Raw genomic sequence first — 13,056 nt, 5'->3', positions numbered from 1 at the left:
ACATCCAGGGTGTTGACATTGAGATGGTGGAGACATACAAATACCTGGGTGTTCACCTTAGCAAGAAACTAGACTGGTCCACAAACACAGATGTCCTGTACAAGAAGGGCCAAAGCCGTCTCCACCTGCTGAGGAGGCTGAGTTCTTTCGGTGTGTGCAGGTCTCTGTTAAAAACTTTTTATGACTCTGTGGTGGCATCTGCAATATTTTATGCAGTAGCATGCTGGGGAGCTGGGAGTACAGAAAGGGACAGGAAAAAGCTTAATAAACTGGTGAAGAAGGCTAGCTCTGTTCTGGTATGCCCTCTGGACACCATAGAGGAGGTGGGGGAAAGGAGGATGTTAGCCAGGTTGACATCTATTATGGGCAACACTTCTCACCCCCTGCATGAGACTGTGAGCTCCTTGAGCAGCTTCTTCAGTAGCAGACTGCTGCACCCTCAGTGTAAGAAGGAGCGCTTCCGCAGGTTCTTCATTCCAGCAGCAGTCAGACTTTTTAATGCAACATCATAATGCAGCACTGCAAGCTGCTTCTGAACTTTAAGTAGCACCGGACAATTATTCGGCATTATGTGTATTTCTTTATCTATTTATTACGTATGTCACCTACAATTGTGCAATATGTAACCTACGTTCATTTACATTATACTTATTTGTATAATTGTATATTTGTATTTATATACTGTCTGTTTACATAAGGTTGGTTATTGTGTGAATACAGTTGTTTTCTAATCATCATTATTACTGTTATTGTAACCACTCTTATTCTATTCTATTATATTCTATTTTTTTATTCCCTATATTTTTGTATTTCTTACTTTATTTTTTATTTTTGAGCTGCTGTAACACAGAAATTTCCCCAATGTGGGATTAATAAAGTCCAATCAATCAATCAATCAATCAATCAATCAATAATGCTCCTATAAGTCTGCAATCTGCCATAAAGCAAGAAGAAGAAGAATAATCCTCATGCACCTGGCCACTTGCTGTTGAGAACAAGCAGAGAGGACGCACTGGCTCAAATATACAAATTCAGCCAAGTTTAATTATCAATTTGTTATGTTTTTCCTTTTTGTTACCTAAATCTATTTTCACTTTGCCTTTACCTTATTTTAGTATCTGACCATCACCATCTTCCCTCTTTGTATAGGATTACAGTAGTTCTATTAACTGTTGTTATCTTAATGAAGTATACAGGATTTTAGTATGCTAATATCTGTTTCCTCTTTACCACTCTTCAGTGTCATTCCTAGTACATTTAAGTGCAGATACTGTTCCAATGTAACGTAGGCCCCCGAGCAGACTAGAAACACTTTATATTGTTTCTTTTTATTAACCTTGATGTGTTTGTGTCCCTGGTAACAGTCCCCATAGGTATATGACCCTGCTGCATTATTTAACAAGTGATAATTGCTTAATCATATCTCCTAGCTTAAACTAAATGAGGAAAGCCCTTCCTTCTCCCTCTGTCTCTTCCTGATTTTATTTCAGTTTGTTTGATAACTTCATAGTGACCAAACCTGTCTGAACCAACAGAGAATAATAATGTTGATAAACCTAATAGTCTGAGTCATAAAATGACCCCCTAGGACCCCCTTTCTCAAATCTTGCCCTGGAGGTCCAATGCGCTGAAGAGTTTAGCTCCAACCCTGATCAAAGTCACCTGCCTGTAATTTTCAAATGATCCCAAAGATATTCATTAGCATTGATTAGCATGCTCAGGTGTGTTTGATTAGAGTTAAATCTAAACTCTACAGGAAAGTGGATCTCGAGGTCCAGATTTGAGGAACCCTGCCCTAGGATATTAACCATCAACAGTGTTACTCATAGTTTTATTCAGCCACAATATCAAAGCATTTAATGTGCGTCACTAACTGATCACACCAGTTAACCACACAACACATATCCCAAACATTTTGGCTTACTAAATCTGAACAGACTTTCCCTCTACACCTGTCTTACACCTGTGTCCAGATCATCCAGCCCTGCCAGCGGATGAAGAGGACAAGGAGCTACAGGATGAAATGGAATGCTTCAGCAAGGCCTCTACAAAACCTGCACAGACACTGAGCAAAGAGATCAGCTGGAATATAAGCCAGGGAGGCTCCAACAGGCTGAAGCTCTCTTAAGTAATGGACCAGGCAAATTGAAACAACGCCTCTGAATGCCACCTGCAAGCAGCCCGAGCTGAAACCCAAGTCCTTGCTCAGCAACGAGACCCCAAACACCAATTGGGTAAAGTTAAATAAAGCCAAAGTGACTTTCAATGTGATATTTCAATGAAATATGCTCGCAGATCACACGGTGAACAGACAGGTAAAACACAACACAGAATTTCCCCTGACAAGCAAGCCCAGGCCCCCCAGCCAAGAGTCCAAACCTGCCCCACAGACCCAAACAAGCTGGCCAGAAACATTACAACTGTCGACCTAAATACTGCAGAAGGCCACAATAATTGTCTACTTGCAAAACAGGGACTTCATTAACTCTGCAAATGTGACCTCACAAGGCAGACTATCTGCTCAGGATCACCCCCAGCCTTAAAAGGCACACAACATCCTGTACTTGCAGAAAAGGTCTAAGCGGATTACAAAAACTACAACTATGAGTCTAATAGAACATTGAGTCTACAGCAGATGACAGAACATGCCACAAGGGAGGAAGGCTTCAACTCCAGAACCTTCCCGAAATCCACAGTACACCGGACTACAGAGAACACAGAGCTGCCTCCATAGAGACTGTTAAAATACTGCCTATCTCTGCACAGTACCCAAAACTGACTCTGAAGAGCACATGGTCCAGCATGAAAAGAATCCTGAGGACATTAAATGAACTGATCCTGAGAGTGGCCTCACTAGCACTAAAAACAGGATATATCAGATTAGCAGACTAATTTTAATTACGAGCGGCATGAGAAACCAACAACCTACCAGAATGCCCTCCTGCTAAAAGAAATGCCAAGATCTCGGCCAACAGTCTCTCACCACAGAGACATCCATCTTAAAGCCTGATGGTCATGGAACCCAGAAAACACATCAGCAGATGGCTGATGACCCATTACGTACCAAAATACACACAGCCAAATCCCCTGCACCTTACCATCAGCTCCATGAGACTGTACACCCTGTGTACACAACACAAATGGACACATGCCCTCTTTTCACCAACATAGAACATCTATGAACATTAAGCATTCATAGAACTGGGCATTAATGTGGGAACATTCACCTTTCCAGCCAGCCAAATCATCTGAAGTGCACTGCCAGGTCACAAAGATCAGGCTTGACATCTCAGCTCTCAGTCTCAAAGTCAGACCAGCCCACGATCCAGATCTTTGTTAACCAGCCACTGACCACAGGGTCAATCATTCCAACACCAAGCAATGTCATCACCCAGCCACTTCAGCTAATTGCTGTACATCCAGGATGATCCAACACTTCACCATACTGGTCACCACACAAACCCGGGATCAAGACTCCTGAGTAAACCAGCTTTTCTCACTCACAACCCTTTGACAAATCCCACTCTAAAGCTCAGAAACAGAACTGAACTCTTAAGGCCCAAAGGTGTGCACTGAACATGCAGCCATACACACATACCACCTTCTCGCTGGATCACATTGACCCTTTGCTGAACTTAAGGAAGCTGAAACTCCAGGTTGGAGTGCAAAACCCCTGCCACTTCAGCCAGACAGGTCACCCAGACCGACTGTAAGGTCACGGGAAAATCTCACAGCCAGCCATGAGAACATGGCCTTAAGCCTCAAACTCTTCGAAGCACACACCAGACCATACTTCGCAAGCAAGTGCATGAGCTTCCCTACGAGGTCTTTTTGTAATCCATGGTCACTACCAAGGATACCTGTGTTTTAACCTGATGTAAAATAACCAAAGCTCAACCTGCTAATAACTGGTCCTCGCAGAACTTCCTGCCAGACCATACGAGACTTTTACTCTATTGAATATATGAGACTTCAGTTCCAACATATACATAAGGGGTCGTTGTTCAGCTCAACAGATAGGGTGGCCAAACTCTGAACCACACACCTTCAGGGGAATTGAGGAAACCTGGCCCCACTATGAGCAACACCCCCTTTTCTCAAATGGCATGGGTACTCTACGACATGCCTGATTTACCCTCATCCCCAGAAGTTTAATCTGACAGCTGGATTCACCAACTACTGCCTTAGTGCTGGTCTATACCAACAACATGGCCAGAACTAAAGGGGGTTCCCACTTCAGCAGAACACTGCTCCAACCATAGCAAAAACTACTCAGATGACAAAGAGAGCCCGTTCTGTACTTCCTGAACAACCAACGATTCTCCAGTCACAACGGAACATGGAATGTGATCACATAGATGTGTCGCCAAACTTTAATGGCCCTCAACAGCCAATGCATCCATACAGAGAGCCAACACCCCAAAGCCACATGGTCAATGGCCTTTTAAAAACGCAATTTTGAGGCACGGTGTGCCCAGAACAGGTGTTTTGTGGGTTAAAAGCAAACATCTCCCACAGCAACACTGCAAGCTGGACTTCCAGTCATCAACGTACAAGTTACGGCCATCCTGATCACCCTTCAAATCGTATGGTAGCCTACCATGACAGTAACCCACAGTTATACCTGGCCTCAAATCTGCATATGTGTAACCTGACCAAAGACATTCATTGTCTCTGCCCCAGCAAGCCCTCCCTCTGAGACAACACTGAAGTAATCTGCGGGTTACAACCCATACAGAGAGAGAGACTCTGTCTGGCTGAGGCCAAGCATTGCACACAAGTCACAGATATATAAGCAGAGATTGTGGGAAATCAGTGGCTTGTCAACACGCCTATCCATACCGCCACACTGACCTATGACCAGCATGACACTGCCACCCGTGTCAGGCGCCATCCTCCACCTCGGGGACCTGGCACTGTACAACCTTTAATGTGAAGAATTACCAATCTGAGGTAGAAATCTCAGACTTCTTCAAGGACCACAATCTCACCCTAGAACCTGAATTGGAATTGAGCACTGTCTCGGCTGCCTGTCCAGACCACTTTTCCCATTGCCCGATCCTGGACCTCTGCTGACAACCCCACTTTGCTTCACCACATCAATTGGGTACACTCTCTGGCTTGCATTTGTCCTGTTTAACAGAGTCAACGGGGTGCAAAGGTCCATGAACAGGTGCACAGCAACCCTTCCTCGAACCTTCAAATGGAGTCACCAGAAAAGAGAGACCCAGGCGGAGACAATCCTGAACCTGACCAAGGTTAACACCCAAGCTGATGGTCCAAAGGCTTAGGGAAAATTAGAAACCGCCTGCCATCTGACCATCAGGATCCACCTGCCATCGGCCTTCCTGGTCCATGGCAACTGCTGTCTGACGATGTTTGCAGGTGGACTTTGTCAGCCAAAAAGGGATTCTGTAGCATCTGATTAGAGTCGTGTACGATCATTTGGGCTTTATGCCTTAGAAATTCCTTTTGACATTTGCATATAAATTACAGAATCTGGCCCCACAGTCTATAGTTACATGGGCGCTATAAATTAGGGATGCACCGAATATTCGGCCACCGAAGATTTTCGGCCGAAAATGGCCCAAAAGAGCATTTTCGGTTTTTGGCCGAAAGACTTTTATCACCGAAACAACACGGCCGAAATGTTGTGATGATGACGCAAACAGAAACCGCGACCTGAACGTGCACCTGCATAGCGCAGACCACGAGCTCCCCGCGACATTCACTTCACACCAGTGAGAACATTCTCTCTCTTCTTATTCCTTTATTCGCAGCACTAAAGCGTCTCCTAACAAAGAGATTGAGACGGACCACGAAGTGAGAACAAAGAAAGGTACAGTCTTATAGAGTCTGTTAGCACACGTCTCACTGAGATCTTTTCGGATCCTCTGCACTTCATCGCGAATGTGCTTGATCCGCGTTATAAAGATCATTACTTGGATGCGGAAATAAGGCAGCGTGCACGAGAAATGATACAGGCCGCGCTGGATGCGGAGAACCCGCGTGGAGACGGAGAAGCGCCAAGCGCAGGAGACAGATCAGAGAGCGGAAAAAAGACTCGTCTCTTGGCATTCACCCTCGTTGTCTGATATTTTCAGTGAAATTCTGCAAGAAAGTGCCTCAAATAATAATACATTGGCTATTGTTCTAGTTCTTAGGCTACTATATATGTGACATTTTATTTACAGTAGCCTATATATATATATATATATATATATATATATATACACACACACACACACATATATATATACATATACATACATACATAATATCAGATTGTAGCCATATTTCTGCTAGATTTTCTGCTAGATTTCTGCTTTAATTTGATAAAACAAATTATTTATGCCCTGCCCCTATTTAAATACACTCTCTCAAATATTTCTCAAATGTCAGGCAGATGACAAGCTCAACTGCTCAACAGCTAGATGGTTATCTGTCTGAAGTCCCCATCCCCAGAAGTGATAACAGTCTTGCCTACTGGAGAAGTAATGCACTTTCTAGTCCTACAGAGAACAATTTCAAATGCACTTGACCTAAATGCACTTTGTTTTTATGAGAGAACAGTTCATTTTAAAACCTTTCTGCAGGCCAGTAGGCCTGTACATTATTATTTAATATTCACATGAGTGGGATACATTTTTAGTTTGAATTTTATTTTATACTGTGCATTGTTGCAATGTGCTTAATAAATATTGCATAATTTGTAATTAAGTATTTTTATGTTTTTTTATAATTTATGTAATTGTAATTATCTTTGAAACTTTAATATTAATTTATGCAATTGCAATGTCTTAATTTTAGTAAAGTTAGTACATGGTCATAGCAATAAATGCAATGGAATAATTGGCATAATTTCTTTCGGTGTTTCGGTTTCGGTTTTCGGCCTTGGTTTTCTCTTTTTCGGTTTTCGGTTTCGGCCAAGAATTTTCATTTCGGTGCATCACTACTATAAATTGCCAAAGTTTACTCTCATTATACGGAAGATGCTGAACAGATCAACTCTCTGGTCTCCTGATTGAACATCAAACACATTCCAGGAGGAGCAAATGACCCCTGTGCCTGGTACCAACGGCCTGACTAGACCAGTGGTCTGTCTCCACAATTTCAAAACATATCACACACACACATAAAAGACATTTTACTTTTTGAAGGAGCCTGATCTTCTGGCAGTTTTCAGCAACTTCGTTGATTCACTTCGGAGCAGTTAGCCAATGGATGAAATGACAAAGCTTTTACTCCTAACAGGATTCAACAGGAATCTACACATTATACATGCACCAGTACACTTTACTCAGCACCTACAGAAACAATGCAAGTAACCGCTTGCTTACTATTTAAATGCAGTTCTAGACTTTGACCCCTTTTAATTAAGGTGATGTGATTGATTCTTTGATGGTTCTTAACAGGTTGTGATTAGTTGATTCGTTTATACTACTATTGCTCTCTACTCTCTTGTGCTACCTTTCTTTACAGTGCGCTCTCTCTCTCTCTCTCTCTCTCTCTCTCTACAATGCACGCTCTCACTCTCTATCCATGCCTTCCTTGCGTTGGCATCTATTTTTAACATCACGGTTTTGTTACATGCTCAGGGAGGAATGTATTAGTAGTAAAATTATTTTTTGTGGCCAGGGAAATAATTTTACTTGGTCAATAAAACAATTAATACTGTCTGTCCTGCAGATCAGAATCATTTTGCTAATAATGCTACAAATAATTCTTGATGATGAATATAATTAATAAGCTGTTAAGATTGTTCATCTCATTTTTATGCTACAATCCTCTTCTGCATATTATTAATTCTTCAGTGACATTAGGATATGGCCCCAAAACCTACAAATTGCCTGTTATTAAGTCTCTCATTAAAAGTGAATTAAAAAAACCTTTACCCTAGATAATTACTTAATTACAGACCAACTCAAATCTCCCTTTTCTGTCAAAGATTCTATTCACATTAATCACAATTATATTCCTTCTTAGAGAAAATGGTATCTGTGAAGATTTCCAGTCAGGATTTAGAGTGCACTGCAAAATCCAGTCAGGATTTAGACTGCAGGATTTAGCATTTAGACCGTACTATATACTGAGACTGCTCTCATTAGAGTAACAAGTGACCTACTCTTATCATCTGATCATAGTTGAATTTTCCTATTATTTCAACTGGATCTTAGTGCTGCATTTGACATTTTCAACCACAAAATTATTTTGAATACACTAGAAAGATATGTTGGCATTAGTGGAATTGCATTGGCATGGTTCAAATCATACTTATCTGACCGTCATCAATTTGTAGCAATGAATAAAGAAGTATAATATCATACACAAGTGCAGTATCGATCGAGTACCACAAGGCTCAGTACTAGGGCTGTTGATTTTCATGCTTTCCATGTAACCCTTGGGAGATATCATCAGGAAACAGTGTTTGATTTCACTGTTATGTTGATGATACTCTTTCTCTGCACGCCTAATAAACAAACTCTAGCTGATCTAAAATGCAGAAACTAAAGTTCTTACCACAACTGGGAAGTACAACTATATTAGCTCATTTCTGTCAACTCTGCACTGGCTCCCTATCGAACTATGAATACATCTTAAAATCTTGCTAATTACTTAAAAGGTCCTGAATGGTTTAGTTCCTCAATATCTGAGCAGGCTCATATCATGCTCATTTTGTCCTTTAACAAAATTGAAAATACCTAGAATATCAAAATCAACCGCGGCAGATCCTTCTCCTATTCAGCACACAAACTCTGAAACAATCTAGCATTAAAGAAATTTTAGGCTTCATTAATTAGATCAAACGGAACCGGGAACACTTCCCATAACACCCGATGTACATTTTACATTGTTAAAAGAATGGCATCTACGCTAATATATGTCTGATTTATTCTTATAGCAAGGTCACCATAGCCAACAGATCCAGTCTGTTTCCAGTCCAGTTGGTAAATCAGCACTTAGAGATGACCTCTACATATGACCATAAATATCAGGGGAAACCAGGATAATTAGATGTGGTCCAGAGACAGATCCCCTCCGAGGACCTTGATGACCATCGGCACAAGACCACCGGACCCAGACAATCCCTTTGCAAATCTAACCTGTGTTGCATCCTGGAATTAAACCAAGCAATGCTGATTTCGTCTGACCAAATGAGAACTGCCTAATGCAATACAAATAGCAATTTTTAAAAATTATTATATTATAAAAAAAAGGAAACAGAATAGACAAAGTTAGTGTTGGAGGTAGGGGTGGCCGTTATGGCAAAAAAATGGGTGAATGATCTGGACTGCAGGCTGGCCATTTCAGTACCCGGATCCTTCTTCTATGTAGCCATGATGTTGTAATTGATGCAGTATGTGGTCTGGCATTGTCATGTTGGAAAATGCAAGGTCTTCCCTGAAAGAGATGACGTCTGGATGGGAGCATATGTTGTTCTAGAATTTGGATATACCTTTCACCATTGACGGTGCCTTTCTAAATATGTAAGCTGTCCATGCCACACGCACTCATGCAACCCCATACCATCAGAGATGCAGGCTTCTGAACTGAGCGCTGATAACAACTTGGGTTGTGTCCTTGTCCTCTTTAGCCCGGATGGCATGGTGTCCCAGTTTTCCAAAAAGAACTTCAGATTTTGATTTCGTCTGACCACAGAACGGTTTTCCACTTTGTTACAGTCGATTTTGAATGAGCCTTGGCCCAGAGAAAGCGCCCGTGCTTCTGGATCATGTTTAGATATGGCTTCTTTTTTGACCTATAGAGTTTTAGCCGGCAATTGCGAATGGCACGGTGGATTGTGTTCACCGACAATGTTTTCTGGAACTATTCCTGAGGCCATGTTGTGATTTCCATTACAGTATCATTCCTGTATGTGATGCAGTGCTGTCTAAGGGCCTGAAGATCACGGGCATCCAGTATGGTTTTCCAGCCTTGATCCTTACACACAGAGATTGTTCCAGATTCTCTGAATCTTTGGATGATATTATGCACTGTAGATGATAACTTCAAACTCTTTGCAATTTTTTTTTCTGAGAAATTTCTTTCTGATTTTGCTCCACTATTTTTCGCCGCAGCATTGGGGGAATTGGTGATTCTCTGCCCATCTTGACTTCTGAGAGACACTGCCACTCTGAGAGGCTCTTTTTTATACCCAATCATGTTGCCAATTGACCTAATAAGTTGCAATTTGGTCCCCTAGCTTTTACGGCCTCTTATTGCTACCTGTCCCAACTTTTTTGGAATATGTAGCTCTCATGAAATACAAAATGTCTCACTTTTAACATTTAATATGTTATCTCTATTCTATTGTGAATAAAATATAAGTTTATAAGACAAACAAACATGGGGCAGCTGTGGCAATAAACCGCCATTTGCTTCCCGGGCACTGGATATATAGCTGCCCACTGCTCCGGGTGTGTGTATGCACTTGGATGGGTTAAGTGCAGAGCACCAATTCCGATTACATCAGAATTTGAGATTTGGATTTCCTCAGAAAAAAACAATGAAGAGCTAAATCCAACAGCGATCATAAACATGAGTAAATCTCTTTTTATTTATTAATTTACTTGTATTAGCTTTCACATAATGTGTATACATTTTACTAGTTAGACTTTCCAAACTACAATTTCTGACTAAATGTATAATCAAGTGAAACATTATGAAGTTTCAATAACAATATTCACTATACCATTCAAAAGCTTGATGTAAATAATATTAATGTAACAAATAAATGTAAATGTAACAAACAATGCTGTTCTTTCAATTTATCAAAAAAAAATAATAATCTCAGCTCTTTTGCCCATTAATAATAATAACTATAAATGTTTTTTTCTTTGTTTTTTTGTGTTTTTTTTTGTTGTAGAAAATCAGTGTGACTGGAGCAATGATGCTAAAAATTCAGCTTTGAAAATCAGCTTTGATTGTTCCTAATAAACTGTTTAACTGCACTCACAAGTGAACATTAAATTATGTTGTGGGATAATTAAATATATTCTAAATAAACTACAAACATAAAAATAAATAATTTATTTTGTTCTCACATTCTTTCTTGTAACTCCTCACTCTCAGTGGCACAGATGACTGAGAGGCTCATTATGCAGCTCATTATGCAGGCCTTCGTCTTCTCAGGTGTAAATCACAATGATATTCATGATAGTTGACGCCTACTCACATATGACTTTTATCAACAAAAAGTGTCTTAGAAAATGTAAATCAATATATCGTTTTCTGTAAGTGAGTAAACAAGATGATTTTCACATAATTCTAGGCTACAAGCTCCAGTTCTCAAAAGTCCCTGAAACCAATGTTCTTTATGTGTTTTATGGCCTTATTCAAGTGATGTAAAAATGTTAGTTTTTCACTAACCACGCATAAACATTGCTTTCTAAAAAACACAATTATGTACATACATGCTGCTCACATATTATTATAGCCTAGTTTATGCTGATTACGAACGCTCTGTTATATTGGTGGCAGCGGTGGGCTTTGAATCCACGCCCCAGACTCTCTCCCGTTTGCTGAACATTTAAAAAGACTTGCACCACGCCATTTTTTTTTATTTAATTTTATTTAACCTTTATTTAACCAGGAGAGTTCCATTGAGATTAAAAATCTCTTTTTCAAGGGAGTCCTGGCCAAGAGGCAACAACATTTACACAATTATAAATATACAAAGAAACATTAAAATAACACAGGTTATGAAAAACAATTGCACATTATTGAGGCAGTCTCCATTGTTTTCAGCTTAGTTTTAAAAGTGTTTAAGGACAAGAGCTCAATCAGTTTCCAGTCCTACTGCAGCATATTCCAAGCAAAAGGAGCCGAGTGGACAAAGGCTTTCTTCCCCAACTCAGTGCGGGCAAAAGGAACAGAGAGCAACAGCTGATCATTTGATCGCAAGGAGTAAGAGTCAACACTTCATTGTGTGATTAAAGTACAAATGTATGGAAGCAGTAATCCAAGCATAGCTTTGAAAATAAAAGTGTACCAATGTCCCTGCCTTCTAGTGGCCATAGAGGGCCATCCCACTCGTGAATACAATTCACACTGATGCGTCATGGCTCTACAGTTAGTAATGAACCTCAGAGAAGCATGATAAACCGTGTCCACCATTTGAAGACATGAAGAAGAAGCATTCATATAAAAAAGATCACCATAATCTTGCACAGATAAAAAAATTTCAGTGACAAAGCGCTTTTTTACTTCAAAATAAAAACACAATTAATTACGGAAGAAAAACCCCAGTTTAAGTTTTAATTTCTACACAAGTTGTTCTATGTGTGGTTTAAAAGTGAGGGAGTTATCAATCAAGACACCACGCTATTTATATTCATGAACCACCTCTATGATATTCCCTTCAAGAGTAGACAGTACTGGAACAGTCTGAGGCACCATTGTAAAATCTGAAAACAACATTAGCTGAGTTTTGTCAGCATTAAGGACTAGTTTTAACTGAAGAAGTGAATGCTGGACAGCAACAAAAGCTTTCTGCAGGGTTTCAATGGCCTGAGCAAGGGATGATCCACAGCAGTAAATGACTGTATCATCAGCATAAAAATGCATATTAGCATCAGAAACATTTTGACCCAAATCATTGATATATAAGATAAATAGGAGGAGTCCCAAAACTGAGCCCTGTTGCACCCCCTATGGACAACAATAAAATCAGAACAGAGTCCCTCATATTTAATGCATCAAGTCCTGTTATTCAGATAATTTGAGAACCATGCAACTGGATGCTCTGACAATCCTGAGCAAATTAATCTGTTCTTTAAAACAGCATGGTCGACAGTGTCAAAAGCTTTTGACAGATCTAAAAAAAGAGAAGCACTGAACTGTGTTTCTTATCAAGTGCCACAATAATATAATTTATCACCTTCATAATAGCGAGAACATCCTCAATCAGATGGCATGGTCAAACACTTTAATCGAACGCTGATTGACCAACTGGCTAAGAAACTGTTGACTTATGGTGGGGAATTGGATGAGTATGTGAAGCATGTGGCATTTGCTTATAATTCAACGACTCACTCCAGCACTCGTTTCACACCT

This window comes from Carassius carassius, chromosome 1 (assembly GCF_963082965.1).
Source record: "Carassius carassius chromosome 1, fCarCar2.1, whole genome shotgun sequence".
Taxonomy (NCBI): domain Eukaryota; kingdom Metazoa; phylum Chordata; class Actinopteri; order Cypriniformes; family Cyprinidae; genus Carassius; species Carassius carassius.
Note: the sequence above shows the minus strand (reverse complement) of the source record.